The 25863-nt window shown below is 41.8% G+C and overlaps 114 pseudogenes; all 114 read right to left on the bottom strand.

Annotated features, from left to right (window-relative positions):
- Positions 1-80: 80 nt before the first annotated feature.
- On the bottom strand, positions 81-199 carry LOC142673484 (5S ribosomal RNA; annotated as a pseudogene).
- Positions 200-266: 67 nt separating this feature from the next.
- Positions 267-385, bottom strand: LOC142673346 (5S ribosomal RNA; annotated as a pseudogene).
- A 253-nt stretch (positions 386-638) lies between these two features.
- LOC142674234 (5S ribosomal RNA) lies at positions 639-757 on the bottom strand (annotated as a pseudogene).
- A 67-nt stretch (positions 758-824) lies between these two features.
- LOC142673382 (5S ribosomal RNA) lies at positions 825-943 on the bottom strand (annotated as a pseudogene).
- Positions 944-1010: 67 nt separating this feature from the next.
- LOC142673197 (5S ribosomal RNA) lies at positions 1011-1129 on the bottom strand (annotated as a pseudogene).
- Positions 1130-1382: 253 nt separating this feature from the next.
- On the bottom strand, positions 1383-1501 carry LOC142674225 (5S ribosomal RNA; annotated as a pseudogene).
- A 253-nt stretch (positions 1502-1754) lies between these two features.
- On the bottom strand, positions 1755-1873 carry LOC142674318 (5S ribosomal RNA; annotated as a pseudogene).
- Positions 1874-1940: 67 nt separating this feature from the next.
- LOC142674118 (5S ribosomal RNA) lies at positions 1941-2059 on the bottom strand (annotated as a pseudogene).
- A 67-nt stretch (positions 2060-2126) lies between these two features.
- LOC142674368 (5S ribosomal RNA) lies at positions 2127-2245 on the bottom strand (annotated as a pseudogene).
- A 67-nt stretch (positions 2246-2312) lies between these two features.
- On the bottom strand, positions 2313-2431 carry LOC142673463 (5S ribosomal RNA; annotated as a pseudogene).
- A 253-nt stretch (positions 2432-2684) lies between these two features.
- LOC142673843 (5S ribosomal RNA) lies at positions 2685-2803 on the bottom strand (annotated as a pseudogene).
- A 67-nt stretch (positions 2804-2870) lies between these two features.
- LOC142673278 (5S ribosomal RNA) lies at positions 2871-2989 on the bottom strand (annotated as a pseudogene).
- A 67-nt stretch (positions 2990-3056) lies between these two features.
- On the bottom strand, positions 3057-3175 carry LOC142673471 (5S ribosomal RNA; annotated as a pseudogene).
- Positions 3176-3242: 67 nt separating this feature from the next.
- LOC142673567 (5S ribosomal RNA) lies at positions 3243-3361 on the bottom strand (annotated as a pseudogene).
- A 67-nt stretch (positions 3362-3428) lies between these two features.
- LOC142674658 (5S ribosomal RNA) lies at positions 3429-3547 on the bottom strand (annotated as a pseudogene).
- Positions 3548-3614: 67 nt separating this feature from the next.
- On the bottom strand, positions 3615-3733 carry LOC142674212 (5S ribosomal RNA; annotated as a pseudogene).
- Positions 3734-3800: 67 nt separating this feature from the next.
- On the bottom strand, positions 3801-3919 carry LOC142674199 (5S ribosomal RNA; annotated as a pseudogene).
- Positions 3920-4174: 255 nt separating this feature from the next.
- LOC142674187 (5S ribosomal RNA) lies at positions 4175-4293 on the bottom strand (annotated as a pseudogene).
- Positions 4294-4360: 67 nt separating this feature from the next.
- On the bottom strand, positions 4361-4479 carry LOC142673839 (5S ribosomal RNA; annotated as a pseudogene).
- Positions 4480-4546: 67 nt separating this feature from the next.
- On the bottom strand, positions 4547-4665 carry LOC142673283 (5S ribosomal RNA; annotated as a pseudogene).
- Positions 4666-4729: 64 nt separating this feature from the next.
- Positions 4730-4848, bottom strand: LOC142673806 (5S ribosomal RNA; annotated as a pseudogene).
- Positions 4849-4915: 67 nt separating this feature from the next.
- On the bottom strand, positions 4916-5034 carry LOC142674175 (5S ribosomal RNA; annotated as a pseudogene).
- Positions 5035-5101: 67 nt separating this feature from the next.
- On the bottom strand, positions 5102-5220 carry LOC142674163 (5S ribosomal RNA; annotated as a pseudogene).
- A 67-nt stretch (positions 5221-5287) lies between these two features.
- On the bottom strand, positions 5288-5406 carry LOC142674151 (5S ribosomal RNA; annotated as a pseudogene).
- A 255-nt stretch (positions 5407-5661) lies between these two features.
- LOC142674138 (5S ribosomal RNA) lies at positions 5662-5780 on the bottom strand (annotated as a pseudogene).
- A 67-nt stretch (positions 5781-5847) lies between these two features.
- On the bottom strand, positions 5848-5966 carry LOC142673420 (5S ribosomal RNA; annotated as a pseudogene).
- Positions 5967-6033: 67 nt separating this feature from the next.
- LOC142674110 (5S ribosomal RNA) lies at positions 6034-6152 on the bottom strand (annotated as a pseudogene).
- A 253-nt stretch (positions 6153-6405) lies between these two features.
- Positions 6406-6524, bottom strand: LOC142673386 (5S ribosomal RNA; annotated as a pseudogene).
- Positions 6525-6588: 64 nt separating this feature from the next.
- On the bottom strand, positions 6589-6707 carry LOC142673457 (5S ribosomal RNA; annotated as a pseudogene).
- A 67-nt stretch (positions 6708-6774) lies between these two features.
- On the bottom strand, positions 6775-6893 carry LOC142673368 (5S ribosomal RNA; annotated as a pseudogene).
- A 67-nt stretch (positions 6894-6960) lies between these two features.
- Positions 6961-7079, bottom strand: LOC142673361 (5S ribosomal RNA; annotated as a pseudogene).
- A 253-nt stretch (positions 7080-7332) lies between these two features.
- LOC142673447 (5S ribosomal RNA) lies at positions 7333-7451 on the bottom strand (annotated as a pseudogene).
- A 67-nt stretch (positions 7452-7518) lies between these two features.
- On the bottom strand, positions 7519-7637 carry LOC142673903 (5S ribosomal RNA; annotated as a pseudogene).
- A 67-nt stretch (positions 7638-7704) lies between these two features.
- On the bottom strand, positions 7705-7823 carry LOC142673352 (5S ribosomal RNA; annotated as a pseudogene).
- Positions 7824-8076: 253 nt separating this feature from the next.
- On the bottom strand, positions 8077-8195 carry LOC142674104 (5S ribosomal RNA; annotated as a pseudogene).
- Positions 8196-8262: 67 nt separating this feature from the next.
- LOC142674343 (5S ribosomal RNA) lies at positions 8263-8381 on the bottom strand (annotated as a pseudogene).
- Positions 8382-8448: 67 nt separating this feature from the next.
- Positions 8449-8567, bottom strand: LOC142674605 (5S ribosomal RNA; annotated as a pseudogene).
- A 67-nt stretch (positions 8568-8634) lies between these two features.
- LOC142674458 (5S ribosomal RNA) lies at positions 8635-8753 on the bottom strand (annotated as a pseudogene).
- Positions 8754-8820: 67 nt separating this feature from the next.
- Positions 8821-8939, bottom strand: LOC142674525 (5S ribosomal RNA; annotated as a pseudogene).
- Positions 8940-9006: 67 nt separating this feature from the next.
- Positions 9007-9125, bottom strand: LOC142673489 (5S ribosomal RNA; annotated as a pseudogene).
- Positions 9126-9378: 253 nt separating this feature from the next.
- LOC142673862 (5S ribosomal RNA) lies at positions 9379-9497 on the bottom strand (annotated as a pseudogene).
- Positions 9498-9564: 67 nt separating this feature from the next.
- LOC142674646 (5S ribosomal RNA) lies at positions 9565-9683 on the bottom strand (annotated as a pseudogene).
- A 67-nt stretch (positions 9684-9750) lies between these two features.
- LOC142673479 (5S ribosomal RNA) lies at positions 9751-9869 on the bottom strand (annotated as a pseudogene).
- Positions 9870-10122: 253 nt separating this feature from the next.
- On the bottom strand, positions 10123-10241 carry LOC142673493 (5S ribosomal RNA; annotated as a pseudogene).
- A 67-nt stretch (positions 10242-10308) lies between these two features.
- On the bottom strand, positions 10309-10427 carry LOC142673365 (5S ribosomal RNA; annotated as a pseudogene).
- Positions 10428-10668: 241 nt separating this feature from the next.
- On the bottom strand, positions 10669-10787 carry LOC142673761 (5S ribosomal RNA; annotated as a pseudogene).
- Positions 10788-10854: 67 nt separating this feature from the next.
- On the bottom strand, positions 10855-10973 carry LOC142673575 (5S ribosomal RNA; annotated as a pseudogene).
- A 253-nt stretch (positions 10974-11226) lies between these two features.
- On the bottom strand, positions 11227-11345 carry LOC142674065 (5S ribosomal RNA; annotated as a pseudogene).
- A 67-nt stretch (positions 11346-11412) lies between these two features.
- Positions 11413-11531, bottom strand: LOC142673416 (5S ribosomal RNA; annotated as a pseudogene).
- Positions 11532-11598: 67 nt separating this feature from the next.
- Positions 11599-11717, bottom strand: LOC142674455 (5S ribosomal RNA; annotated as a pseudogene).
- A 67-nt stretch (positions 11718-11784) lies between these two features.
- Positions 11785-11903, bottom strand: LOC142674524 (5S ribosomal RNA; annotated as a pseudogene).
- Positions 11904-11970: 67 nt separating this feature from the next.
- Positions 11971-12089, bottom strand: LOC142673488 (5S ribosomal RNA; annotated as a pseudogene).
- A 253-nt stretch (positions 12090-12342) lies between these two features.
- LOC142674457 (5S ribosomal RNA) lies at positions 12343-12461 on the bottom strand (annotated as a pseudogene).
- A 67-nt stretch (positions 12462-12528) lies between these two features.
- Positions 12529-12647, bottom strand: LOC142674645 (5S ribosomal RNA; annotated as a pseudogene).
- Positions 12648-12714: 67 nt separating this feature from the next.
- LOC142673478 (5S ribosomal RNA) lies at positions 12715-12833 on the bottom strand (annotated as a pseudogene).
- Positions 12834-13086: 253 nt separating this feature from the next.
- Positions 13087-13205, bottom strand: LOC142673492 (5S ribosomal RNA; annotated as a pseudogene).
- Positions 13206-13272: 67 nt separating this feature from the next.
- LOC142673364 (5S ribosomal RNA) lies at positions 13273-13391 on the bottom strand (annotated as a pseudogene).
- Positions 13392-13632: 241 nt separating this feature from the next.
- Positions 13633-13751, bottom strand: LOC142673910 (5S ribosomal RNA; annotated as a pseudogene).
- A 67-nt stretch (positions 13752-13818) lies between these two features.
- Positions 13819-13937, bottom strand: LOC142674126 (5S ribosomal RNA; annotated as a pseudogene).
- A 253-nt stretch (positions 13938-14190) lies between these two features.
- On the bottom strand, positions 14191-14309 carry LOC142673940 (5S ribosomal RNA; annotated as a pseudogene).
- A 67-nt stretch (positions 14310-14376) lies between these two features.
- On the bottom strand, positions 14377-14495 carry LOC142674063 (5S ribosomal RNA; annotated as a pseudogene).
- A 67-nt stretch (positions 14496-14562) lies between these two features.
- Positions 14563-14681, bottom strand: LOC142673429 (5S ribosomal RNA; annotated as a pseudogene).
- A 67-nt stretch (positions 14682-14748) lies between these two features.
- LOC142674477 (5S ribosomal RNA) lies at positions 14749-14867 on the bottom strand (annotated as a pseudogene).
- Positions 14868-14934: 67 nt separating this feature from the next.
- On the bottom strand, positions 14935-15053 carry LOC142673846 (5S ribosomal RNA; annotated as a pseudogene).
- Positions 15054-15120: 67 nt separating this feature from the next.
- Positions 15121-15239, bottom strand: LOC142674669 (5S ribosomal RNA; annotated as a pseudogene).
- Positions 15240-15306: 67 nt separating this feature from the next.
- LOC142673504 (5S ribosomal RNA) lies at positions 15307-15426 on the bottom strand (annotated as a pseudogene).
- Positions 15427-15493: 67 nt separating this feature from the next.
- LOC142674435 (5S ribosomal RNA) lies at positions 15494-15612 on the bottom strand (annotated as a pseudogene).
- Positions 15613-15679: 67 nt separating this feature from the next.
- Positions 15680-15798, bottom strand: LOC142673988 (5S ribosomal RNA; annotated as a pseudogene).
- A 69-nt stretch (positions 15799-15867) lies between these two features.
- On the bottom strand, positions 15868-15986 carry LOC142674535 (5S ribosomal RNA; annotated as a pseudogene).
- Positions 15987-16053: 67 nt separating this feature from the next.
- On the bottom strand, positions 16054-16172 carry LOC142674062 (5S ribosomal RNA; annotated as a pseudogene).
- Positions 16173-16239: 67 nt separating this feature from the next.
- Positions 16240-16358, bottom strand: LOC142673404 (5S ribosomal RNA; annotated as a pseudogene).
- Positions 16359-16425: 67 nt separating this feature from the next.
- On the bottom strand, positions 16426-16544 carry LOC142674464 (5S ribosomal RNA; annotated as a pseudogene).
- A 67-nt stretch (positions 16545-16611) lies between these two features.
- LOC142673356 (5S ribosomal RNA) lies at positions 16612-16730 on the bottom strand (annotated as a pseudogene).
- Positions 16731-16797: 67 nt separating this feature from the next.
- On the bottom strand, positions 16798-16916 carry LOC142674434 (5S ribosomal RNA; annotated as a pseudogene).
- Positions 16917-16983: 67 nt separating this feature from the next.
- Positions 16984-17102, bottom strand: LOC142673989 (5S ribosomal RNA; annotated as a pseudogene).
- A 67-nt stretch (positions 17103-17169) lies between these two features.
- LOC142673788 (5S ribosomal RNA) lies at positions 17170-17288 on the bottom strand (annotated as a pseudogene).
- A 67-nt stretch (positions 17289-17355) lies between these two features.
- LOC142673860 (5S ribosomal RNA) lies at positions 17356-17474 on the bottom strand (annotated as a pseudogene).
- A 67-nt stretch (positions 17475-17541) lies between these two features.
- On the bottom strand, positions 17542-17660 carry LOC142674114 (5S ribosomal RNA; annotated as a pseudogene).
- Positions 17661-17727: 67 nt separating this feature from the next.
- On the bottom strand, positions 17728-17846 carry LOC142673878 (5S ribosomal RNA; annotated as a pseudogene).
- Positions 17847-17910: 64 nt separating this feature from the next.
- On the bottom strand, positions 17911-18029 carry LOC142674036 (5S ribosomal RNA; annotated as a pseudogene).
- A 67-nt stretch (positions 18030-18096) lies between these two features.
- Positions 18097-18215, bottom strand: LOC142674102 (5S ribosomal RNA; annotated as a pseudogene).
- Positions 18216-18282: 67 nt separating this feature from the next.
- On the bottom strand, positions 18283-18401 carry LOC142673398 (5S ribosomal RNA; annotated as a pseudogene).
- Positions 18402-18468: 67 nt separating this feature from the next.
- Positions 18469-18587, bottom strand: LOC142674229 (5S ribosomal RNA; annotated as a pseudogene).
- Positions 18588-18654: 67 nt separating this feature from the next.
- On the bottom strand, positions 18655-18773 carry LOC142674162 (5S ribosomal RNA; annotated as a pseudogene).
- Positions 18774-18840: 67 nt separating this feature from the next.
- On the bottom strand, positions 18841-18959 carry LOC142674506 (5S ribosomal RNA; annotated as a pseudogene).
- A 67-nt stretch (positions 18960-19026) lies between these two features.
- LOC142673728 (5S ribosomal RNA) lies at positions 19027-19145 on the bottom strand (annotated as a pseudogene).
- Positions 19146-19212: 67 nt separating this feature from the next.
- Positions 19213-19331, bottom strand: LOC142673751 (5S ribosomal RNA; annotated as a pseudogene).
- Positions 19332-19398: 67 nt separating this feature from the next.
- LOC142673456 (5S ribosomal RNA) lies at positions 19399-19517 on the bottom strand (annotated as a pseudogene).
- Positions 19518-19584: 67 nt separating this feature from the next.
- LOC142673876 (5S ribosomal RNA) lies at positions 19585-19703 on the bottom strand (annotated as a pseudogene).
- Positions 19704-19770: 67 nt separating this feature from the next.
- Positions 19771-19889, bottom strand: LOC142674153 (5S ribosomal RNA; annotated as a pseudogene).
- Positions 19890-19956: 67 nt separating this feature from the next.
- On the bottom strand, positions 19957-20075 carry LOC142674651 (5S ribosomal RNA; annotated as a pseudogene).
- Positions 20076-20328: 253 nt separating this feature from the next.
- Positions 20329-20447, bottom strand: LOC142674466 (5S ribosomal RNA; annotated as a pseudogene).
- Positions 20448-20514: 67 nt separating this feature from the next.
- On the bottom strand, positions 20515-20633 carry LOC142673455 (5S ribosomal RNA; annotated as a pseudogene).
- A 67-nt stretch (positions 20634-20700) lies between these two features.
- LOC142674088 (5S ribosomal RNA) lies at positions 20701-20819 on the bottom strand (annotated as a pseudogene).
- A 253-nt stretch (positions 20820-21072) lies between these two features.
- Positions 21073-21191, bottom strand: LOC142674092 (5S ribosomal RNA; annotated as a pseudogene).
- Positions 21192-21258: 67 nt separating this feature from the next.
- LOC142673459 (5S ribosomal RNA) lies at positions 21259-21377 on the bottom strand (annotated as a pseudogene).
- A 67-nt stretch (positions 21378-21444) lies between these two features.
- On the bottom strand, positions 21445-21563 carry LOC142673929 (5S ribosomal RNA; annotated as a pseudogene).
- Positions 21564-22002: 439 nt separating this feature from the next.
- Positions 22003-22121, bottom strand: LOC142673310 (5S ribosomal RNA; annotated as a pseudogene).
- A 67-nt stretch (positions 22122-22188) lies between these two features.
- LOC142673859 (5S ribosomal RNA) lies at positions 22189-22307 on the bottom strand (annotated as a pseudogene).
- Positions 22308-22374: 67 nt separating this feature from the next.
- On the bottom strand, positions 22375-22493 carry LOC142674473 (5S ribosomal RNA; annotated as a pseudogene).
- Positions 22494-22560: 67 nt separating this feature from the next.
- LOC142674649 (5S ribosomal RNA) lies at positions 22561-22679 on the bottom strand (annotated as a pseudogene).
- A 253-nt stretch (positions 22680-22932) lies between these two features.
- Positions 22933-23051, bottom strand: LOC142674319 (5S ribosomal RNA; annotated as a pseudogene).
- Positions 23052-23118: 67 nt separating this feature from the next.
- On the bottom strand, positions 23119-23237 carry LOC142673834 (5S ribosomal RNA; annotated as a pseudogene).
- Positions 23238-23304: 67 nt separating this feature from the next.
- Positions 23305-23423, bottom strand: LOC142674097 (5S ribosomal RNA; annotated as a pseudogene).
- A 67-nt stretch (positions 23424-23490) lies between these two features.
- Positions 23491-23609, bottom strand: LOC142674293 (5S ribosomal RNA; annotated as a pseudogene).
- Positions 23610-23862: 253 nt separating this feature from the next.
- Positions 23863-23981, bottom strand: LOC142674317 (5S ribosomal RNA; annotated as a pseudogene).
- A 67-nt stretch (positions 23982-24048) lies between these two features.
- LOC142673833 (5S ribosomal RNA) lies at positions 24049-24167 on the bottom strand (annotated as a pseudogene).
- Positions 24168-24420: 253 nt separating this feature from the next.
- Positions 24421-24539, bottom strand: LOC142674367 (5S ribosomal RNA; annotated as a pseudogene).
- Positions 24540-24603: 64 nt separating this feature from the next.
- On the bottom strand, positions 24604-24722 carry LOC142673561 (5S ribosomal RNA; annotated as a pseudogene).
- A 67-nt stretch (positions 24723-24789) lies between these two features.
- On the bottom strand, positions 24790-24908 carry LOC142674157 (5S ribosomal RNA; annotated as a pseudogene).
- A 67-nt stretch (positions 24909-24975) lies between these two features.
- LOC142674396 (5S ribosomal RNA) lies at positions 24976-25094 on the bottom strand (annotated as a pseudogene).
- Positions 25095-25347: 253 nt separating this feature from the next.
- LOC142673972 (5S ribosomal RNA) lies at positions 25348-25466 on the bottom strand (annotated as a pseudogene).
- A 67-nt stretch (positions 25467-25533) lies between these two features.
- Positions 25534-25652, bottom strand: LOC142673245 (5S ribosomal RNA; annotated as a pseudogene).
- Positions 25653-25719: 67 nt separating this feature from the next.
- On the bottom strand, positions 25720-25838 carry LOC142673349 (5S ribosomal RNA; annotated as a pseudogene).
- Between the last annotated feature and the right edge of the window lie 25 nt (positions 25839-25863).

The following is a 25863-nucleotide window of genomic DNA, read 5'->3' as shown; positions in this document are numbered from 1 at the left end:
AATGGCCATTGACATTAAATGCTTTAATCAATAGTCCTTTTTAATCGATTGTGAAACAAAATCTAAACGACATAATAAAAAGTCAATAGCACCACGGATTCCCAGACAGTCTCCCACACTGGTACTAGCGAGGCCTTAAGCTGTGTAACTTCTGCGATCTGACGAGAGCAGGGACATTCAGCTTAGAATGGCCATTGACATTAAATGCTTTAATCCATAGTCCTTTTTAAGCGATTGTGAAACAAAATCTAAACGACATAATAAAAAGTCAACCGCACCACGGATTCCCAGACAGTCTCCCACACTGGTGCTAGCGAGGCCTTAAGCTGTGTAACTTCTGCGTTCGGACGAGAGCAGGCACATTCAGCTTAGAATGGCCATTGACGTTAAATGCTTTAATCCATAGTCCTATTTAATCTATTGTGAAACAAAATCTAAACAACATAATAAAAAGTCAACCGCACCACGGATTCCCAGACAGTCTCCCACACTGGTACTAGCGAGGCGTTAAGCTGTGTAACTTCTGCGATCTAACGAGAGCAGGCACATTCAGCTTAGAATGAGCATTGACTTTAAATGCTTTAATCCATAGTCCTTTTTAATCGATTGTGAAACAAAATCTAAACGACATAATAAAAAGTCAACCGCACCACGGATTCCCAGACAGTCTCCCACACTGGTACTAGCGAGGCCTTAAGCTGTGTAACTTCTGCGATCTGACGAGAGCAGGCACATTCAGCTTAGAATGGCCATTGACATTAAAAGCCTTAATCCATAGTCCTATTTAATCTATTGTGAAACAAAATCTAAACAACATAATAAAAAGTCAACCGCACCACGGATTCCCAGACAGTCTCCCACACTGGTACTAGCGAGGGCTTAAGCTGTGTAACTTCTGCGATCTGACGAGAGCAGGCACATTCAGCTTAGAATGGCCATTGACATTAAATGCTTTAATCCATAGTCCTTTTTAATCGATTGTGAAACAAAATCTAAACGACATAATAAAAAGTCAACCGCACCACGGATTCCCAGACAGTCTCCAACACTGGTACTAGCGAGGCCTTAAGCTGTGTAACTTCTGCGATCTGACGAGAGCAGGGACATTCAGCTTAGAATGGCCATTGACATTAAATGCTTTAATCCATAGTCCTTTTTAATCGATTGTGAAACAAAATCTAAACGACATAATAAAAATTCAACCGCACCACGGATTCCCAGAAAGTCTCCCACACTGGTACTAGCGAGGCGTTAAACAGTGTAACTTCTGCGATCTGACGAGAGCAGGGACATTCAGTTTAGAATGGCCATTGACATTAAATTCTTTAATCCATAGTCCTTTTTAATCGATTGTGAAACAAAATCTAAACGACATAATAAAAAGTCAACCGCACCACGGATTCCCAGACAGTCTCCCACACTGGTACTAGCGAGGCCTTAAGCTGTGTAACTTCTGCGATCTGACGAGAGCAGGCACATTCAGCTTAGAATGGCCATTGACGTTAAATGCTTTAATCCATAGTCCTATTTAATCTATTGTGAAACAAAATCTAAACGAGATAATAAAAAGTCAACCGCACCACGGATTCCCAGACAGTCTCCCACACTGGTACTAGCGAGGCGTTCAGCTGTGCAACTTCTGCGATCAAACGATGGCAGGCACATTCAGCTTAGAATGGCAATTGACGTTAAATGCTTTAATCCATAGTCCTTTTTAATCGATTGTGAAACAAAATCTAAACGACATAATAAAAAGTCAACCGCACCACGGATTCCCAGACAGTCTCCCACACTGGTACTAGCGAGGCCTTAAGCTGTGTAACTTCTGCGATCTGACGAGAGCAGGTACATTCAGCTTAGAATGGCCATTGACATTAAAAGCCTTAATCCATAGTCCTATTTAATCTATTGTGAAACAAAATCTAAACAACATAATGAAAAGTCAACCGCACTACGGATTCCCAGACAGTCTCCCACACTGATACTAGCGAGGCCTTAAGCTATGTAACTTCTGCGATCTGACGAGAGCAGGCACATTCAGCTTAGAATGGCCATTGACATTAAATGCTTTAATCCATAGTCCTTTTTAATCGATTGTGAAACAAAAGCTAAACGACATAATAAAAAGTCAACCGCACCACGGATTCCCAGACAGTCTCCAACACTGGTACTAGCGAGGCCTTAAGCTGTGTAACTTCTGCGTTCTGACGAGAGCAGGCACATTCAGCTTAGAATGGCCATTGACGTTAAAGGCTTTAATCCATAGTCCTATTTAATCTATTGTGAAACAAAATCTAAACGACATAATAAAAAGTCAACCGCACCACGGATTCCCAGACAGTCTCCCACACTGGTACTAGCGAGGCCTTAAGCTGTGTAACTTCTGCGATCTGACGAGAGCACGCACATTCAGCTTAGAATGGCCATTAACGTTAAATGCTTTAATCCATAGTCCTATTTAATCTATTGTGAAACAAAATCTAAACGACATAATAAAAAGTGAACCGCACCACAGATTCCCAGACAGTCTCCCACACTGGTACTAGCGAGGCGTTAAGCTGTGTAACTTCTGCGATCTAACGAGGGCAGGCACATTCAGCTTAGAATGGCCATTGACATTAGATGCTTTAATCCATAGTCCTTTTTAATCGATTGTGAAACAAAATCTAAACGACATAATAAAAAGTCAACTGCACCACGGATTTCCAGACAGTCTCCCACACTGGTACTAGCGAGGCCTTAAGCTGTGTAACTTCTGCGTTCTGACGAGAGCAGGGACATTCAGCTTAGAATGGCCTTTGACGTTAAATGCTTTAATCCATAGTCCTATTTAATCGATTGTGAAACAAAATCTAAACGACATAATAAAAAGTCAACCGCACCACGGATTCCCAGACAGTCTCCCACACTGGTACTAGCGAGGCCTTAAGCTGTGTAACTTCTGTGATCTGACGAGAGCAGGCACATTCAGCTTAGAATGGCCATTGACATTAAATGCTTTAATCCATAGTCCTTTTTAATCGATTGTGAAACAAAATCTAAACGACATAATAAAAAGTCAACTGCACCACGGATTTCCAGACAGTCTCCCACACTGGTACTAGCGAGGCCTTAAGCTGTGTAACTTCTGCGATCTGACGAGAGCAGGGACATTCAGCTTAGAATGGCCATTGACATTAAATGCTTTAATCCATAGTCCTTTTTAATCGATTGTGAAACAAAATCTAAACGACATAATAAAAATTCAACCGCACCACGGATTCCCAGACAGTCTCCCACACTGGTACTAGCGAGGCCTTAAGCTGTGTAACTTCTGCGTTCTGACGAGAGCTGGCACATTCAGCTTAGAATGGCCATTGACGTTAAATGCTTTAATCCATAGTCCTATTTAATCTATTGTGAAACAAAATCTAAACGACATAATAAAAAGTCAACCGCACCACGGATTCCCAGACAGTCTCCCACACTGCTACTAGCGAGGCCTTAAGCTGTGTAACTTCTGCGATCTGACGAGAGCAGGCACATTCAGCTTAGAATGGCCATTGACATTAAATGCTTTAATCCATAGTCCTTTTTAATCGATTGTGAAACAAAATCTAAACGACATAATAAAAAGTCAACCGCACCACGGATTCCCAGACAGTCTCCCACACTGGTACTAGCGAGGCCTTAAGCTGTGTAACTTCTGCGATCTGACGAGAGCAGGCACATTCAGCTTAGAATGGCCATTGACATTAAATGCTTTAATCCATAGTTCTTTTTAATCGATTGTGAAACAAAATCTAAACGACATAATAAAAAGTCAACCGCACCACGGATTCCCAGACAGTCTCCCACACTGGTACTAGCGAGGCCTTAAGCTGTGTAACTTCTGCGATCTGACGAGAGCAGGCACATTCAGCTTAGAATGGCCATTGACGTTAAATGCTTTAATCCATAGTCCTATTTAATCTATTGTGAAACAAAATCTAAACGACATAATAAAAAGTCAACCGCACCACGGATTCCCAGACAGTCACCCACACTGGTACTAGCGAGGCGTTAAGCTTTGTGTAACTTCTGCGATCTAACAAGAGCAGGCACATTCAGCTTAGAATGGCCATTGACATTAAATGCTTTAATCCATAGTCCTTTTTAATCGATTGTGAAACAAAATCTAACCGACATAATAAAAAGTCAACCGCACCACGGATTCCCAGACAGTCTCCCACACTGGTACTAGCGAGGCCTTAAGCTGTGTAACTTCTGCGATCTGACGAGAGCAGGCACATTCAGCTTAGAATGGCCATTGACATTAAAAGCCTTAATCCATAGTCCTATTTAATCTATTGTGAAACAAAATCTAAACAACATAATAAAAAGTCAACCGCACCACGCATTCCCAGACAGTCTCCCACACTCGTACCAGCGAGGCCTTAAGCTGTGTAACTTCTGCGATCTGACGAGAGCAGGGACATTCAGCTTAGAATGGCCATTGACATTAAAGGCTTTAATCCATAGTTCTTTTTAATCGATTGTGAAACAAAATCTAAACGACATAATAAAAACTCAACCGCACCACAGATTCCCAGACAGTCTCCCACACTGGTACTAGCGAGGCCTTAAGCTGTGTAACTTCTGCGTTCGGACGAGAGCAGGCACATTCAGCTTAGAATGGCCATTGACATTAAAAGCTTTAATCCTTAGTCCTATTTAATCTATTGTGAAACAAAATCTAAACATAATAAAAAGGCAACCGCACCACGGATTCCCAGACAGTCTCCCACACTGGTACTAGCGAGGACTTAAGCTATGTAACTTCTGCGTTCTGACGAGAGCAGGCACATTCAGCTTAGAATGGCCATTGACGTTAAATGCTTTAATCCATAGTCCTTTTTAATCGATTGTGAAACAAAATCTAAACGACATAATAAAAAGTCAACCGCACCACGGATTCCCAGACAGTCTCCCACACTGGTACTAGCGAGGCCTTAAGCTGTGTAACTTCTGCGATCTGACGAGAGCAGGCACATTCAGCTTAGAATGGCCATTGACATTAAATGCTTTAATCCATAGTCCTTTTTAATCGATTGTGAAACAAAATCTAAACGACATAATAAAAAGTCAACCGCACCACGGATTCCCAGACAGTCTCCCACACTGGTACTAGCGAGGCCTTAAGCTGTGTAACTTCTGCGATCTGACGAGAGCAGGCACATTCAGCTTAGAATGGCCATTGACATTAAATGCTTTAATCCATAGTTCTTTTTAATCGATTGTGAAACAAAATCTAAACGACATAATAAAAAGTCAACCGCACCACGGATTCCCAGACAGTCTCCCACACTGGTACTAGCGAGGCCTTAAGCTGTGTAACTTCTGCGATCTGACGAGAGCAGGCACATTCAGCTTAGAATGGCCATTGACGTTAAATGCTTTAATCCATAGTCCTATTTAATCTATTGTGAAACAAAATCTAAACGACATAATAAAAAGTCAACCGCACCACGGATTCCCAGACAGTCACCCACACTGGTACTAGCGAGGCGTTAAGCTATGTGTAACTTCTGCGATCTAACAAGAGCAGGCACATTCAGCTTAGAATGGCCATTGACATTAAATGCTTTAATCCATAGTCCTTTTTAATCGATTGTGAAACAAAATCTAACCGACATAATAAAAAGTCAACCGCACCACGGATTCCCAGACAGTCTCCCACACTGGTACTAGCGAGGCCTTAAGCTGTGTAACTTCTGCGATCTGACGAGAGCAGGCACATTCAGCTTAGAATGGCCATTGACATTAAAAGCCTTAATCCATAGTCCTATTTAATCTATTGTGAAACAAAATCTAAACAACATAATAAAAAGTCAACCGCACCACGCATTCCCAGACAGTCTCCCACACTGGTACCAGCGAGGCCTTAAGCTGTGTAACTTCTGCGATCTGACGAGAGCAGGGACATTCAGCTTAGAATGGCCATTGACATTAAAGGCTTTAATCCATAGTCCTTTTTAATCGATTGTGAAACAAAATCTAAACGACATAATAAAAACTCAACCGCACCACAGATTCCCAGACAGTCTCCCACACTGGTACTAGCGAGGCCTTAAGCTGTGTAACTTCTGCGTTCGGACGATAGCAGGCACATTCAGCTTAGAATGGCCATTGACGTTAAATGCTTTAATCCATAGTCATATTTAATCTATTGTGAAACAAAATCTAAACGACATAATAAAAAGTCAACCGCACCACGGATTCCCAGACAGTCTACCACACTGGTACTAGCGAGGCGTTAAGCTGTGTAACTTCTGCGCTCTAACGAGAGCAGGCACATTCAGCTTAGAATGGCCATTGACTTTAAATGCTTTAACCCATAGTCCTTTTTAATCGATTGTGAAACAAAATCTAAACGACATAATAAAAAGGCAACCACACCACGGATTCCCAGACAGTCTCCCACACTGGTACTAGCGAGGCCTTAAGCTGTGTAACTTCTGCGATCTGACGAGAGCAGGCACATTCAGCTTAGAATGGCCATTGACATTAAAAGCTTTAATCCATAGTCCTATTTAATCTATTGTGAAACAAAATCTAAACATAATAAAAAGTCAACCGCACCACGGATTCCCAGACAGTCTCCCACACTGGTACTAGCGAGGACTTAAGCTATGTAACTTCTGCGTTCTGACGAGAGCAGGCACATTCAGCTTAGAATGGCCATTGACGTTAAATGCTTTAATCCATAGTCCTTTTTAATCGATTGTGAAACAAAATCTAAACGACATAATAAAAAGTCAACCGCACCACGGATTCCCAGACAGTCTCCCACACTGGTACTAGCGAGGCCTTAAGCTGTGTAATTTCTGCGATCTGACGAGAGCAGGCACATTCAGCTTAGAATGGCCATTGACATTAAATGCTTTAATCAATAGTCCTTTTTAATCGATTGTGAAACAAAATCTAAACGACATAATAAAAAGTCAATAGCACCACGGATTCCCAGACAGTCTCCCACACTGGTACTAGCGAGGCCTTAAGCTGTGTAACTTCTGCGATCTGACGAGAGCAGGGACATTCAGCTTAGAATGGCCATTGACATTAAATGCTTTAATCCATAGTCCTTTTTAAGCGATTGTGAAACAAAATCTAAACGACATAATAAGAATTCAACCGCACAACGGATTCCGAGACAGTCTCCCACACTAGTACTAGCGAGGCCTTAAGCTGGGTAACTTCTGCGATCTGACGAGAGCAGGCACATTCAGCTTAGAATGGCCATTGACGTTAAATGATTTAATCCATAGTCCTATTTAATCTATTGTGAAACAAAATCTAAACGACATAATAAAAAGTCAACCGCACCACGGATTCCCAGACAGTCTCCCACACTGGTACTAGCGAGGCCTTAAGCTGTGTAACTTCTGCGATCTGACGAGAGTAGGCACATTCAGCTTAGAATGGCCATTGACATTAAAAGCCTTAATCCATAGTCCTATTTAATCTATTGTGAAACAAAATCTAAACAACATAATAAAAAGTCAACCGCACCACGCATTCCCAGACAGTCTCCCACACGGGTACCAGCGAGGCCTTAAGCTGTGTAACTTCTGCGATCTGACGAGAGCAGGCACATTCAGTTTAGAATGGCCATTGACGTTAAATGATTTAATCCATAGTCCTATTTAATCTATTGTGAAACAAAATCTAAACGACATAATAAAAAGTCAACCTCACCACAGATTCCCAGACAGTCTCCCACACTGGTACTAGCGAGGCCTTAAGCTGTGTAACTTCTGCGTTCGGACGAGAGCAGGCACATTCAGCTTAGAATGGCCATTGACGTTAAATGCTTTAATCCATAGTCCTATTTAATCTATTGTGAAACAAAATCTAAACGACATAATAAAAAGTTAACCGCACCACGGATTCCCAGACAGTCTCCCACACTGGCACTAGCGAGGCGTTAAGCTGGGTAACTTCTGCGATCTGACGAGAGCAGGCACATTCAGCTTAGAATGGCCATTGACGTTAAATGATTTAATCCATAGTCCTATTTAATCTATTGTGAAACAAAATCTAAACGACATAATAAAAAGTCAACAGCACCACGGATTCCCAGACAGTCTCCCACACTGGTACTAGGGAGGCGTTAAGCAGTGTAACTTCTGCGATCTAACGAGAGCAGGCACATTCAGCTTAGAATGGCCATTGACGTTAAATGCTTTAATCCATAGTCCTATTTAATCTATTGTGAAACAAAATCTAAACGACATAATAAAATGTCAACCGCACCACGGATTCCCAGACAGTCTCCCACACTGGTACTAGCGAGGCCTTAAGCTGTGTAACTTCTGCGATCTGACGAGAGCAGGCACATTCAGCTTAGAATGGCCATTGACATGAAATGCTTTAATCCATAGTCCTTTTTAATCGATTGTGAAACAAAATCTAAACGACATAATAAAAAGTCAACCGCACCACTGATTCCCAGACAGTCTCCCACACTGGTACTAGCGAGGCCTTAAGCTGTGTAACTTCTGCGATCTGACGAGAGCAGGCACATTCAGCTTAGAATGGCCATTGACATTAAATGCTTTAATCCATAGTCCTTTTTAATCGATTGTGAAACAAAATCTAAACGACATAATAAAAAGTCAACCGCACCACGGATTCCCAGACAGTCTCCCACACTGGTACTAGCGAGGCCTTAAGCTGTGTAACTTCTGCGATCTGACGAGAGCAGGCACATTCAGCTTAGAATGGCCATTAACGTTAAATGTTTGAATCCATAGTCCTATTTAATCTATTGTGAAACAAAATCTAAACGACATAATAAAAAGTTAACCGCACCACGGATTCCCAGACAGTCTCCCACACTGGTACTAGCGAGGCCTTAAGCTGTGTAACTTCTGCGATCTGATGAGAGCAGGCACATTCAGCTTAGAATGGCCATTGACATTAAATGCTTTCATCCATAGTCCTTTTTAATCGATTGTGAAACAAAATCTAAACGACATAATAAAAATTCAACCGCACCACGGATTCCCAGACAGTCTCCCACACTGGTACTAGCAAGGCCTTAAGCTGTGTAACTTCTGCGATCTGACGAGAGCAGGCACATTCAGCTTAGAATGGCCATTGACATTAAATGCTTTAATCCATAGTCCTATTTAATCTATTGTGAAACAAAATCTAAACGACATAATAAAAAGTCAACCGCACCACGGATTCCCAGACAGTCTCCCACACTGGTACTAGCGAGCCGTTAAGCTGTGTAACTTCTGCGATCTAACGAGAGCAGGCACATTCAGCTTAGAATGGCCATTGACATTAAATGCTTTAATCCATAGTCCTTTTTAATCGATTGCGAAACAAAATCTAAACGACATAATAAAAAGTCAACCGCACCACGGATTCCCAGACAGTCTCCCACACTGGTACTAGCGAGGCCTTAAGCTGTGTAACTTCTGCGATCTGACAAGAGCAGGCACATTCAGCTTAGAATGGCCATTAAAGTTAAATGTTTTAATCCATAGTCCTATTTAATCTATTGTGAAACAAAATCTAAACGACATAATAAAAAGTCAACCGCACCACGGATTCCCAGACAGTCTCCCACACTGGTACTAGCGAGGCCTTAAGCTTTGTAACTTCTGCGATCTGATGAGAGCAGGCACATTCAGCTTAGAATGGCCATTGACGTTAAATGCTTTAATCCATAGTCCTTTTTAATCGATTGTGAAACAAAATCTAAACGACATAATAAAAATTCAACCGCACCACGGATTCCCAGACAGTCTCCCACACTGGTACTAGCGAGGCCTTAAGCTGTGTAACTTCTGCGATCTGACGAGAGCAGGCACATTCAGCTTAGAATGGCCACTGACGTTAAATGCTTTAATCCATAGTCCTATTTAATCTATTGTGAAACAAAATCTAAACGACATAATAAAAAGTCAACCGCACCACGGATTCCCAGACAGTCTCCCACACTAATACTAGCGAGGCGTTAAGCTGTGTAACTTCTGCGCTCTAACGAGAGCAGGCACATTCAGCTTAGAATGGCCATTGACTTTAAATGCTTTAATCCATAGTCCTTTTTAATCGATTGTGAAACATAATCTAAACGACATAATAAAAAGTCAACCGCACCACGGATTCCCAGACAGTCTCCCACACTGGTACTAGCGAGGCATTAAGCTGTGTAACTTCTGCGATCTGACGAGAGCAGGCACATTCAGCTTAGAATGGCCATTGACTTTAAATGCTTTAATCCATAGTCCTTTTTAATCGATTGTGAAACAAAATCTAAACGACATAATAAAAAGTCAACCGCACCACGGATTCCCAGACAGTCTCCCACACTGGTACTAGCGAGGCCTTAAGCTGTGTAACTTCTGCGATCTGACGAGAGCAGGGACATTCAGTTTAGAATGGCCATTGACATTAAATGCTTTAATCCATAGTCCTTTTTAATCGATTGTGAAACAAAATCTAAACGACATAATAAAATTTCAACCGCACCACGGATTCCCAGACTGGTACTAGCGAGGCCTTAAGCTGTGTAACTTCTGCGTTCTGACGAGAGCAGGCACATTCAGCTTAGAATGGCCATTGACATTAAAAGCCTTAATCCATAGTCCTATTTAATCTACTGTGAAACAAAATCTAAACAACATAATAAAAAGTCAACCGCACCACGGATTCCCAGACAGTCTCCCACACTGGTACTAGCGAGGCCTTAAGCTGTGTAACTTTTGCGATCTGATGAGAGCAGGGACATTCAGCTTAGAATGGACATTGACATTAAAGGCTTTAATCCATAGTCCTTTTTAATCGATTGTGAAACATAATCTAAACGACATAATAAAAAGTCAACCGCACCACGGATTCCCAGACAGTCTCCCACACTGGTACTAGCGAGGCCTTAAGCTGTGTAACTTCTGCGATCTGACGAGAGCAGGCACATTCAGCTTAGAATGGCCATTGACATTAAAAGCCTTAATCCATAGTCCTATTTAATCTATTGTGAAACAAAATCTAAACAACATAATAAAAAGTCAACCGCACCACGGATTCCCAGACAGTCTCCCACACTGGTACTAGCGAGGCCTTAAGCTGTGTAACTTCTGCGATTTGACAAGAGCAGGGACATTCAGTTCAGAATGGCCATTTACATTAAATGATTTAATCCATAGTCCTATTTAATCTACTGTGAAACAAAATCTAAACAACATAATAAAAAGTCCACCGTACCACGGATTCCCAGACAGTCTCCCACACTGGTACTAGCGAGGCCTTAAGCTGTGTAACTTTTGCGATCTGACGAGAGCAGGGACATTCAGCTTAGAATGGCCATTGACATTAAAGGCTTTAATCCATAGTCCTTTTTAATCGATTGTGAAACATAATCTAAACGACATAATAAAAAGTCAACCGCACCACGGCTTCCCAGACAGTCTCCCACACTGGTACTAGCGAGGCCTTAAGCTGTGTAACTTCTGCGATCTGACGAGAGCAGGCACATTCAGCTTAGAATGGCCATTGACATTAAATGCTTTAATCCATAGTCCTTTTTAATCGATTGTGAAACAAAATCTAAACGACATAATAAAAAGTCAACCGCACCACGGATTCCCAGACAGTCTCCCACACTGGTACTAGCGAGGCCTTAAGCTGTGTAACTTCTGCGATCTGACGAGAGCAGGCACATTCAGCTTAGAATGGCCATTAACGTTAAATGTTTGAATCCATAGTCCTATTTAATCTATTGTGAAACAAAATCTAAACGACATAATAAAAAGTTAACCGCACCACGGATTCCCAGACAGTCTCCCACACTGGTACTAGCGAGGCCTTAAGCTGTGTAACTTCTGCGATCTGATGAGAGCAGGCACATTCAGCTTAGAATGGCCATTGACATTAAATGCTTTCATCCATAGTCCTTTTTAATCGATTGTGAAACAAAATCTAAACGACATAATAAAAATTCAACCGCACCACGGATTCCCAGACAGTCTCCCACACTGGTACTAGCAAGGCCTTAAGCTGTGTAACTTCTGCGATCTGACGAGAGCAGGCACATTCAGCTTAGAATGGCCATTGACATTAAATGCTTTAATCCATAGTCCTATTTAATCTATTGTGAAACAAAATCTAAACGACATAATAAAAAGTCAACCGCACCACGGATTCCCAGACAGTCTCCCACACTGGTACTAGCGAGCCGTTAAGCTGTGTAACTTCTGCGATATAACGAGAGCAGGCACATTCAGCTTAGAATGGCCATTGACATTAAATGCTTTAATCCATAGTCCTTTTTAATCGATTGCGAAACAAAATCTAAACGACATAATAAAAAGTCAACCGCACCACGGATTCCCAGACAGTCTCCCACACTGGTACTAGCGAGGCCTTAAGCTGTGTAACTTCTGCGATCTGACGAGAGCAGGCACATTCAGCTTAGAATGGCCATTAACGTTAAATGTTTTAATCCATAGTCCTATTTAATCTATTGTGAAACAAAATCTAAACGACATAATAAAAAGTCAACCGCACCACGGATTCCCAGACAGTCTCCCACACTGGTACTAGCGAGGCCTTAAGCTTTGTAACTTCTGCGATCTGATGAGAGCAGGCACATTCAGCTTAGAATGGCCATTGACGTTAAATGCTTTAATCCATAGTCCTTTTTAATCGATTGTGAAACAAAATCTAAACGACATAATAAAAATTCAACCGCACCACGGATTCCCAGACAGTCTCCCACACTGGTACTAGCGAGGCCTTAAGCTGTGTAACTTCTGCGATCTGACGAGAGCAGGCACATTCAGCTTAGAATGGCCACTGACGTTAAATGCTTTAATCCATAGTCCTATTTAATCTATTGTGAAACAAAATCTAAACGACATAATAAAAAGTCAACCGCACCACGGATTCCCAGACAGTCTCCCACACTAATACTAGCGAGGCGTTAAGCTGTGTAACTTCTGCGCTCTAACGAGAGCAGGCACATTCAGCTTAGAATGGCCATTGACTTTAAATGCTTTAATCCATAGTCCTTTTTAATCGATTGTGAAACAAAATCTAAACGACATAATAAAAAGTCAACCGCACCACGGATTCCCAGACAGTCTCCCACACTGGTACTAGCGAGGCATTAAGCTGTGTAACTTCTGCGATCTGACGAGAGCAGGCACATTCAGCTTAGAATGGCCATTGACTTTAAATGCTTTAATCCATAGTCCTTTTTAATCGATTGTGAAACAAAATCTAAACGACATAATAAAAAGTCAACCGCACCACGGATTCCCAGACAGTCTCCCACACTGGTACTAGCGAGGCCTTAAGCTGTGTAACTTCTGCGATCTGACGAGAGCAGGGACATTCAGTTTAGAATGGCCATTGACATTAAATGCTTTAATCCATAGTCCTTTTTAATCGATTGTGAAACAAAATCTAAACGACATAATAAAATTTCAACCGCACCACGGATTCCCAGACTGGTACTAGCGAGGCCTTAAGCTGTGTAACTTCTGCGTTCTGACGAGAGCAGGCACATTCAGCTTAGAATGGCCATTGACATTAAAAGCCTTAATCCATAGTCCTATTTAATCTACTGTGAAACAAAATCTAAACAACATAATAAAAAGTCAACCGCACCACGGATTCCCAGACAGTCTCCCACACTGGTACTAGCGAGGCCTTAAGCTGTGTAACTTTTGCGATCTGACGAGAGCAGGGACATTCAGCTTAGAATGGACATTGACATTAAAGGCTTTAATCCATAGTCCTTTTTAATCGATTGTGAAACATAATCTAAACGACATAATAAAAAGTCAACCGCACCACGGATTCCCAGACAGTCTCCCACACTGGTACTAGCGAGGCCTTAAGCTGTGTAACTTCTGCGATCTGACGAGAGCAGGCACATTCAGCTTAGAATGGCCATTGACATTAAAAGCCTTAATCCATAGTCCTATTTAATCTATTGTGAAACAAAATCTAAACAACATAATAAAAAGTCAACCGCACCACGGATTCCCAGACAGTCTCCCACACTGGTACTAGCGAGGCCTTAAGCTGTGTAACTTCTGCGATTTGACAAGGGCAGGGACATTCAGTTCAGAATGGCCATTTACATTAAATGATTTAATCCATAGTCCTTTTTAATCGATTGTGAAACAAAATCTAAACGACATAATAAAAATTCAACCGCACCACGGATTCCCAGACAGTCTCCCACACTGGTACTAGCGAGCCCTTAAGCTGTGTAACTTCTGCGTTCTGACGAGAGCAGGCACATTCAGCTTAGAATGGCCATTGACATTAAAAGCCTTAATCCATAGTCCTATTTAATCTACTGTGAAACAAAATCTAAACAACATAATAAAAAGTCCACCGTACCACGGATTCCCAGACAGTCTCCCACACTGGTACTAGCGAGGCCTTAAGCTGTGTAACTTTTGCGATCTGACGAGAGCAGGGACATTCAGCTTAGAATGGCCATTGACATTAAAGGCTTTAATCCATAGTCCTTTTTAATCGATTGTGAAACATAATCTAAACGACATAATAAAAAGTCAACCGCACCACGGCTTCCCAGACAGTCTCCCACACTGGTACTAGCGAGGCCTTAAGCTGTGTAACTTCTGCGATCTGACGAGAGCAGGCACATTCAGCTTAGAATGGCCATTGACATTAAATGCTTTAATCCATAGTCCTTTTTAATCTATTGTGAAACAAAATCTAAACGACATAATAAAAAGTCAACCGCACCACGGATTCCCAGACAGTCTCCCACACTGGTACTAGCGAGGCCTTAAGCTGTGTAACTTCTGCGATCTGACGAGAGCAGGCACATTCAGCTTAGAATGGCAATTGACGTTAAATGTTTTAATCCATAGTCCTATTTAATCTATTGTGAAACAAAATCTAAACGAAATAATAAAAAGTCAACCGCACCACGGATTCCCAGACAGTCTCCCACACTTGTACTAGCGAGGCCTTAAGCTGTGTAACTTCTGCGATCTGACGAGAGCAGGCACATTCAGCTTAGAATGTCTATTGACTTTAAAAGCCTTAATCCATAGTCCTATTTAATCTATTGTGAAACAAAATCTAAACAACATAATAAAAAGTCAACCGCACCACGGATTCCCAGACAGTCTCCCACACTGGTACTAGCGAGGCCTTAAGCTGTGTAAGTTCTGCGATCTGACGAGAGCAGGCACATTCAGCTTAGAATGGCCATTGACGTTAAATGCTTTAATCCATAGTCCTATTTAATCTATTGTGAAACAAAATCTAAACGACATAATAAAAAGTCAACCGCACCGCGGATTCCCAGACAGTCACCCACACTGGTACTAGCGAGGCCTTAAGCTGTGTAACTTCTGCGTTCTGACGAGACGCAGGCACATTCAGCTTAGAATGGCCATTGACGTTGAAGGCTTTAATCCATAGTCCTATTTAATCTATTGTGAAACAAAATCTAAACGACATAATAAAAAGTCAACCGCACCACGGATTCCCAGACAGTCTCCCACACTGGTACTAGCGAGGCCTTAAGCTGTGTAACTTCTGCGATCTGACGAGAGCAGGGACATCCAGCTTAGAATGGCCATTGACATTAAAGGCTTTAATCCATAGTCCTTTTTAATCGATTGTGAAACAAAATCTAAACGACATAATAAAAACTCAACCGCACCATGGATTCCCAGACAGTCTCCCACACTGGTACTAGCGAGGCCTTAAGCTGTGTAACTTCTGCGATCTGACGAGAGCAGGGACATTCAGCTTAGAATGGCCATTGACACTTTCATTGCTTTAATCCATAGTCCTTTTTAATCGATTGTGAAACAAAATCTAAACGACATAATAAAAATTCAACCGCACCACGGATTCCCAGACAGTCTCCCACACTGGTACTAGCGAGGCCTTAAGCTGTGTAACTTCTGCGTTCTGACGAGAGCAGGCACATTCAGCTTAGAATGGCCATTGACATTAAAAGCCTTAATCCATAGTCCTATTTAATCTACTGTGAAACAAAATCTAAACAACATAATAAAAAGTCCACCGTACCACGGATTCCCAGACAGTCTCCCACACTGGTACTAGCGAGGCCTTAAGCTGTGTAACTTTTGCGATCTGACGAGAGCAGGGACATTCAGCTTAGAATGGCCATTGACAATAAAGGCTTTAATCCATAGTCCTTTTTAATCGATTGTGAAACATAATCTAAACGACATAATAAAAAGTCAACCGCACCACGGCTTCCCAGACAGTCTCCCACACTGGTACTAGCGAGGCCTTAAGCTGTGTAACTTCTGCGATCTGACGAGAGCAGGCACATTCAGCTTAGAATGGCCATTGACATTAAATGCTTTAATCCATAGTCCTTTTTAATCTATTGTGAAACAAAATCTAAACGACATAATAAAAAGTCAACCGCACCACGGATTCCCAGACAGTCTCCCACACTGGTACTAGCGAGGCCTTAAGCTGTGTAACTTCTGCGATCTGACGAGAGCAGGCACATTCAGCTTAGAATGGCAATTGACGTTAAATGTTTTAATCCATAGTCCTATTTAATCTATTGTGAAACAAAATCTAAACGAAATAATAAAAAGTCAACCGCACCACGGATTCCCAGACAGTCTCCCACACTGGTACTAGCGAGGCCTTAAGCTGTGTAACTTCTGCGATCTGACGAGAGCAGGCACATTCAGCTTAGAATGTCCATTGACTTTAAAAGCCTTAATCCATAGTCCTATTTAATCTATTGTGAAACAAAATCTAAACAACATAATAAAAAGTCAACCGCACCACGGATTCCCAGACAGTCTCCCACACTGGTACTAGCGAGGCCTTAAGCTGTGTAACTTCTGCGATCTGACGAGAGCAGGGACATCCAGCTTAGAATGGCCATTGACATTAAAGGCTTTAATCCATAGTCCTTTTTAATCGATTGTGAAACAAAATCTAAACGACATAATAAAAACTCAACCGCACCATGGATTCCCAGACAGTCTCCCACACTGGTACTAGCGAGGCCTTAAGCTGTGTAACTTCTGCGATCTGACGAGAGCAGGGACATTCAGCTTAGAATGGCCATTGACATTAAATGCTTTAATCCATAGTCCTTTTTAATCGATTGTGAAACAAAATCTAAACGACATAATAAAAATTCAACCGCACCACGGATTCCCAAACAGTCTCCCACACTGGTACTAGCGAGACCTTAAGCTGTGTAACTTCTGCGATCTGACGAGAGCAGGCACATTCAGCTTAGAATGGCCATTGACGTTAAATGTTTTAATCCATAGTCCTATTTAATCTATTGTGAAACAAAATCTAAACGAAATAATAAAAAGTCAACCGCACCACAGATTCCCAGACAGTCTCCCACACTGGTACTAGCGAGGCGTTAAGCTGTTTAACTTCTGCGATCTAACGAGAGCATGCACATTCAGCTTAGAATGGCCATTGACATTAAATGCTTTAATCCATAGTCCTTTTTAATCGATTGTGAAACAACATCTAAACGACATAATAAAAAGTCAACCGCACCACGGATTCCCAGACAGTCTCCCACACTGGTACTAGCGAGGCCTTAAGCTGTGTAACTTCTGCGATCTGACGAGAGCAGGCACATTCAGCTTAGAATGGCCATTGACATTAAAAGCCTTAATCCATAGTCCTATTTAATCTATTGTGAAACAAAATCTAAACAACATAATAAAAAGGCAACCGCTCCACGGATTCCAAGACAGTCTCCCACACTGGTACTAGCGAGGCCTTAAGCTGTGTAACTTCTGCGATCTGACGAGAGCAGGCACATTCAGCTTAGAATGGCCATTGACATTAAATGCTTAAATCCATAGTCCTATTTAATCTATTGTGAAACAAAATCTAAACATAATAAAAAGTCAACCGCACCACGGATTCCCAGACAGTCACCCACACTGGTACTAGCGAGGCGTTAAGCTGTGTAACTTCTGCGATCTAACGAGAGCAGGCACATTCAGATTAGAATGGCCATTGACATTAAATGCTTTAATCCATAGTCCTTTTTAATCGATTGTGAAACAAAATCTAAACGACATAATAAAAAGTCAACCGCACCACGGATTCCCAGACAGTCTCCCACACTGGTACTAGCGAGGCCTTAAGCTGTGTAACTTCTGCGATCTGACGAGAGCAGGCACATTCAGCTTAGAATGGCCATTGACATTAAATGCTTTAATCCATAGTCCTTTTTAATCGATTGTGAAACAAAATCTAAACGACATAATAAAAAGTCAACCGCACCACGGATTCCCAGACAGTCTCCCACACTGGTACTAGCGAGGCCTTAGGCTGTGTAACTTCTGCGATCTGACGAGAGCAGGGACATTCAGCTTAGAATGGCCATTGACATTAAATGCTTTAATCCATAGTCCTTTTTAATCGATTGTGAAACAAAATCTAAACGACATAATAAAAATTCAACCGCTCCACGGATTCCCAGACAGTCTCCCACACTGGTACTAGCGAGGCCTTAAGCTGTGTAACTTCTGCGATCTGACGAGAGCAGGCACATTCAGCTTAGAATAGCCAATGACGTTAAATGCTTTAATCCATAGTCCTATTTAATCTATTGTGAAACAAAATCTAAACGACATAATAAAAAGTCAACCGCACCACGCATTCCCAGACAGTCTCCCACACTGGTACCAGCGAGGTCTTAAGCTGTGTAACTTCTGCGAACTGACGAGAGCAGGGACATTCAGCTTAGAATGGCCATTGACATTAAATGCTTTAATCCATAGTCCTTTTTAATCGATTGTGAAACAAAATCTAAACGACATAATAAAAACTCAACCGCACCACAGATTCCCAGACAGTCTCCCACACTGGTACTAGCGAGGCCTTAAGCTGTGTAACTTCTGCGTTCGGACGAGAGCAGGTACATTCAGCTTAGAATGGCCATTGACGTTAAATGCTTTAATCCATAGTCCTATTTAATCTATTGTGAAACAAAATCTAAACGACATAATAAAAAGTCAACCGCACCACGGATTCCCAGACAGTCTCCCACACTGGTACTAGCGAGGCGTTAAGCTGTGTAACTTCTGCGATCTAACGAGAGCAGGCACATTCAGCTTAGAATGGCCATTGACTTTAAATGCTTTAATCCATAGTCCTTTTTAATCGATTGTGAAACAAAATCTAAACGACATAATAAAAATTCAACCGCACCACGGATTCCCACACAGTCTCCCACACTGGTACTAGCGAGGCCTTAAGCTGTGTAACTTTTGCGATCTGACGAGAGCAGGCACATTCAGCTTAGAATGGCCATTGACATTAAAAACCTTAATCCATAGTCCTATTTAATCTATTGTGAAACAAAATCTAAACAACATAATAAAAAGTCAACCGCACCACGGATTCCCAGACAGTCTCCCACACTGGTACTAGCGAGGACTTAAGCTATGTAACTTCTGCGTTCTGACGAGAGCAGGCACATTCAGCTTAGAATGGCCATTGACGTTAAATGCTTTAATCCATAGTCCTTTTTAATCGATTGTGAAACAAAATCTAAACGACATAATAAAAAGTCAACCGCACCACGGATTCACAGACAGTCTCCCACACTGGTACTAACGAAGCCTTAAGCTGTGTAACTTCTGTGATCTAATGAGAGCAGGCACATTCAGCTTAGAATGGCCATTGACATTAAAAGCCTTAATCCATAGTCCTATTTAATCTATTGTGAAACAAAATCTAAACAACATAATAAAAAGTCAACCGCACCACGGATTCCCAGACAGTCTTCCACACTGGTACCAGCGAGGCCTTAAGCTGTGTAACTTCTGCGAACTGACGAGAGCAGGGACATTCAGCTTAGAATGGCCATTGACATTAAATGCTTTAATCCATAGTCCTTTTTAATCGATTGTGAAACAAAATCTAAACGACATAATAAAAACTCAACCGCACCACAGATTCCCAGACAGTCTCCCACACTAGTACTAGCGAGGCCTTAAGCTGTGTAACTTCTGCGTTCGGACGAGAGCAGGCACATTCAGCTTAGAATGGCCATTGACGTTAAATGCTTTAATCCATAGTCCTATTTAATCTATTGTGAAACAAAATCTAAACGACATAATAAAAAGTCAACCGCACCACGGATTCCCAGCCAGTCTCCCACACTGGTACTAGCGAGGCGTTAAGCTGTGTAACTTCTGAGATCTAACGAGAGCAGGCACATTCAGCTTAGAATGGCCATTGACTTTAAATGCTTTAATCCATAGTCCTTTTTAATCGATTGTGAAACAAAATCTAAACGACATAATAAAAAGTCAACCGCACCACGGATTCCTAGACAGTCTCCCACACTAGTACTAGCGAGGCCTTAAGCTGTGTAACTTCTGCGATCTGACGAGAGCAGGCACATTCAGCTTAGAATGGCCATTGACATTAAAAACCTTAATCCATAGTCCTATTTAATCTATTGTGAAACAAAATCTAAACAACATAATAAAAAGTCAACCGCACCACGGATTCCCAGACAGTCTCCCACACTGGTACTAGCGAGGACTTAAGCTATGTAACTTCTGCGTTCTGACGAGAGCAGGCACATTCAGCTTAGAATGGCCATTGACTTTAAATGCTTTAATCCATAGTCCTTTTTAATCGATTGTGAAACAAAATCTAAACGACATAATAAAAAGTCAACCGCACCACGGATTCCCAGACAGTCTCCCACACTGGTACTAGCGAGGCCTTAAGCTGTGTAACTTCTGCGATCTGACGAGAGCAGGCACATTCAGCTTAGAATGGCCATTGACATTAAATGCTTTAATCCATAGTCCTTTTTAATCGATTGTGAAACAAAATCTAAACGACATAATAAAAATTCAACTGCACAACGGATTCCGAGACAGTCTCCCACACTGGTACTAGCGAGGTCTTAAGCTGTGTAACTTCTGCAATCTGACGAGAGCAGGCACATTCAGCTTAGAATGGCCATTGACATTAAAAGCCTTAATCCATAGTCCTATTTAATCTATTGTGAAACAAAATCTAAACAACATAATAAAAAGTCAACCGCACCACGGATTCACGGACAGTCTCCCACAATGGTACTAGCGAGGCCTTAAGCTGTGTAACTTCTGCGATCTGACGAGAGCAGGGACATTCAGTTTAGAATGGCCATTGACATTAAATGCTTTAATCCATAGTCCTTTTTAATCGATTGTGAAACAAAATCTAAACGACATAATAAAAATTCAACAACACCACGGATTCCCAGACAGTCTCCCACACTGGTACTAGCGAGGCCTTAAGCTGTGTAACTTATGCGTTCTGACGAGAGCAGGCACATTCAGCTTAGAATGGCCATTGACATTAAAAGCCTTAATCCATAGTCCTATTTAATCTACTGTGAAACAAAATCTAAACAACATAATAAAAAGTCAACCGCACCACGGATTCCCAGACAGTCTCCCACACTGGTACTAGCGAGGCCTTAAGCTGTGTAACTTTTGCGATCTGCCGAGAGCAGGGACATTCAGCTTAGAATGGCCATTGACATTAAAGGCTTTAATCCATAGTCCTATTTAATCTACTGTGAAACAAAATCTAAACAACATAATAAAAAGTCAACTGCACAACGGATTCCGAGACAGTCTCCCTCACTGGTACTAGCGAGGTCTTAAGCTGTGTAACTTCTGCAATCTGACGAGAGCAGGCACATTCAGCTTAGAATGGCCATTGACTTTAAAAGCCTTAATCCATAGTCCTATTTAATCTACTGTGAAACAAAATCTAAACAACATAATAAAAAGTCAACCGCACCACGGATTCCCAGACAGTCTCACACACTGGTACTAGCGAGGCCTTAAGCTGTGTAACTTTTGCGATCTGACGAGAGAAGGGACATTCAGCTTAGAATGGCCATTGACAGTAAATGCTTTAATCCATAGTCCTTTTTAATCTATTGTGAAACAAAATCTAAACGACATAATAAAAAGTCAACCGCACCACGGATTCCCAGACAGTCTCCCACACTGGTACTAGCGAGGCCTTAAGCTGTGTAACTTCTGCGATCTGACAAGAGCAGGCACATTCAGCTTAGAATGGCCATTGACATTAAATGCTTTAATCCATAGTCCTTTTTAATCGATTGTGAAACAAAATCTAAACGAAATAATAAAAAGTCAACCGCACCACGGATTCCCAGACAGTCTCCCACACTGGTACTAGCGAGGCGTTAAGCTTTTTAACTTCTGCGATCTAACGAGAGCAGGCACATTCAGCTTAGAATGGCCATTAACATTAAATGCTTTAATCCATAGTCCTTTTTAATCGATTGTGAAACAAAATCTAAACGACATAATAAAAAGTCAACCGCACCACGGATTCCCAGACAGTCTCCCACACTGGTACTAGCGAGGCCTTAAACTGTGTAACTTCTGCGATCTGACGAGAGCAGGCACATTCAGCTTAGAATGGCCATTGACTTTAAAAGCCTTAATCCATAGTCCTTTTTAATCGATTGTGAAACAAAATCTAAACGACATAATAAAAAGTCAACCGCACCACGGATTCCCAGTCGGTCTCCCACACTGGTACTAGCGAGGCCTTAAGCTGTGTAACTTCTGCGATCTGACGAGAGCAGGGACATTCAGCTTAGAATGGCCATTGACATTAAAGGCTTTAATCCATAGTCCTTTTTAATCGATTGTGAAACAAAATCTAAACGACATAATAAAAACTCAACCGCACCACGGATTCCCAGACAGTCTCCCACACTGGTACTAGCGAGGCCTTAAACTGTGAAACTTCTACGATCTGACGAGAGCAGGCACATTCAGCTTAGAATGGCCATTGACATTAAATGCTTTAATCCATAGTCCTTTTTAATCGATTGTGAAACAAAATCTAAACGACATAATAAAAAGTCAACCGCACCACGGATTCCCAGACAGTCTCCCACTCTGGTACTAGCGAGGCCTTAAGCTGTGTAACTTCTGCGATCTGACGAGAGCAGGGACATTCAGCTTAGAATGGCCATTGACATTAAATGCTTTAATCCATAGTCCTTTTTAATCGATTGCGAAACAAAATCTAAACGACATAATAAAAATTCAACCTCACCACGGATTCCCAGACAGTCTCCCACACTGGTACTAGCGAGGCCTTAAGCTGTGTAACTTCTGCGATCTGACGAGAGCAGGCACATTCAGCTTAGAATGGCCATTGACGTTAAATGTTTTAATCCATAGTCCTATTTAATCTATTGTGAAACAAAATCTAAACGAAATAATAAAAAGTCAACCGCACCACGGATTCCCAGACAGTCTCCCACACTGGTACTAGCGAGGCGTTAAGCTGTTTAACTTCTGCGATCTAACGAGAGCATGCACATTCATCTTAGAATGGCCATTGACATTAAGTGCTTTAATCCATAGTCCTTTTTAATCGATTGTGAAACAAAATCTAAACGACATAATAAAAAGTCAACCGCACCACGGATTCCCAGACGGTCTCCCACACTGGTACTAGCGAGGCCTTAAGCTGTGTAACTTCTGCGATCTGACGAGAGCAGGGACATTCAGCTTAGAATGGCCATTGACATTAAAGGCTTTAATCCATAGTCCTTTTTAATCGATTGTGAAACAAAATCTAAACGACATAATAAAAACTCAACCGCACCACGGATTCCCAGACAGTCTCCCACACTGGTACTAGCGAGGCCTTAAACTGTGAAACTTCTACGATCTGACGAGAGCAGGCACATTCAGCTTAGAATGGCCATTGACATTAAATGCTTTAATCCATAGTCCTTTTTAATCGATTGTGAAACAAAATCTAAACGACATAATAAAAAGTCAACCGCACCACGGATTCCCAGACAGTCTCCCACTCTGGTACTAGCGAGGCCTTAAGCTGTGTAACTTCTGCGATCTGACGAGAGCAGGGACATTCAGCTTAGAATGGCCATTGACATTAAATGCTTTAATCCATAGTCCTTTTTAATCGATTGCGAAACAAAATCTAAACGACATAATAAAAATTCAACCTCACCACGGATTCCCAGACAGTCTCCCACACTGGTACTAGCGAGGCCTTAAGCTGTGTAACTTCTGCGATCTGACGAGAGCAGGCACATTCAGCTTAGAATGGCCATTGACGTTAAATGTTTTAATCCATAGTCCTATTTAATCTATTGTGAAACAAAATCTAAACGAAATAATAAAAAGTCAACCGCACCACGGATTCCCAGACAGTCTCCCACACTGGTACTAGCGAGGCGTTAAGCTGTTTAACTTCTGCGATCTAACGAGAGCATGCACATTGATCTTAGAATGGCCATTGACATTAAGTGCTTTAATCCATAGTCCTTTTTAATCGATTGTGAAACAAAATCTAAACGACATAATAAAAAGTCAACCGCACCACGGATTCCCAGACAGTCTCCCACACTGGTACTAGCGAGGCCTTAAGCTGTGTAACTTCTGCGATCTGATGAGAGCAGGCACATTCAGCTTAGAATGGCCATTGACATTAAAAGCCTTAATCCATAGTCCTATTTAATCTATTGTGAAACAAAATCTAAACATAATAAAAAGTCAACCGCACCACAGATTCCCAGACAGTCTTCCACACTGGTACTAGCGAGGCCTTAAGCTATGTAACTTCTGCGTTCTGACGAGAGCAGGCACATTCAGCTTAGAATGGCCATTGACATTAAATGCTTTAATCCATAGTCCTTTTTAATCGATTGTGAAACAAAATCTAAACGACATAATAAAAAGTTAACCGCACCACGGATTCCCAGACAGTCTCCCACACTGGTACTAGCGAGGCGTTAAGCTGTGTAACTTCTGCGATCTAACGAGAGCAGGCACATTCAGCTTAGAATGGCCATTGACATTAAATGCTTTAATCCATAGTCCTTTTTAATCGATTGTGAAACAAAATCTAAACGACATAATAAAAAGTCAACCGCACCACGGATTCCCAGACAGTCTCCCACACTGGTACTAGCGAGGCCTTAAGCTGTGTAACTTCTGCGATCTGACGAGAGCAGGGACATTCAGCTTAGAATGGCCATTGACATTAAATGCTTTAATCCATAGTCCTTTTTAATCGATTGTGAAACAAAATCTAAACGACATAATAAAAATTCAACCACTCCACGGATTCCCAGACAGTCTCCCACACTGGTACTAGCGAGGCCTTAAGCTGTGTAACTTCTGCAATCTGACGAGAGCAGGCAGATTCAGCTTAGAATGGCCATTGACGTTAAATGCTTTAATCCATAGTCCTATTTAATCTATTGTGAAACAAAATCTAAACGACATAATAAAAAGGCAACCGCACCACAGATTCCCAGACAGTCACCCACACTGGTACTAGCGAGGCGTTAAGCTGTGTAATTTCTGCGATCTGACGAGAGCAGGCACATTCAGCTTAGAATGGCCATTGACATTAAAAGCCTTAATCCATAGTCCTATTTAATATATTGTGAAACAAAATCTAAACAACATAATAAAAAGTCAACCGCACCACACATTCCCAGACAGTCTCCCACACTGGTACCAGCGAGGCCTTAAGCTGTGTAACTTCTGCGTTCGGACGAGAGCAGGCACATTCAGCTTAGAATGGCCATTGACGTTAACTGCTTTAATCCATAGTCCTATTTAATCTATTGTGAAACAAAATCTAAACGACATAATAAAAAGTCAACCGCACCACGGATTCCCAGACAGTCTCCCACACTGGTACTAGCGAGGCCTTAAGCTGTGTAACTTCTGCGATCTGACGAGAGCAGGCACATTCAGCTTAGAATGGACATTGACATTAAATGCTTTAATCCATAGTTCT

This window comes from Rhinoderma darwinii (assembly GCF_050947455.1).
Source record: "Rhinoderma darwinii isolate aRhiDar2 chromosome 1 unlocalized genomic scaffold, aRhiDar2.hap1 SUPER_1_unloc_5, whole genome shotgun sequence".
NCBI classification, from domain to species: domain Eukaryota; kingdom Metazoa; phylum Chordata; class Amphibia; order Anura; family Rhinodermatidae; genus Rhinoderma; species Rhinoderma darwinii.
This window is presented reverse-complemented; position numbering and strand designations above follow the sequence as displayed.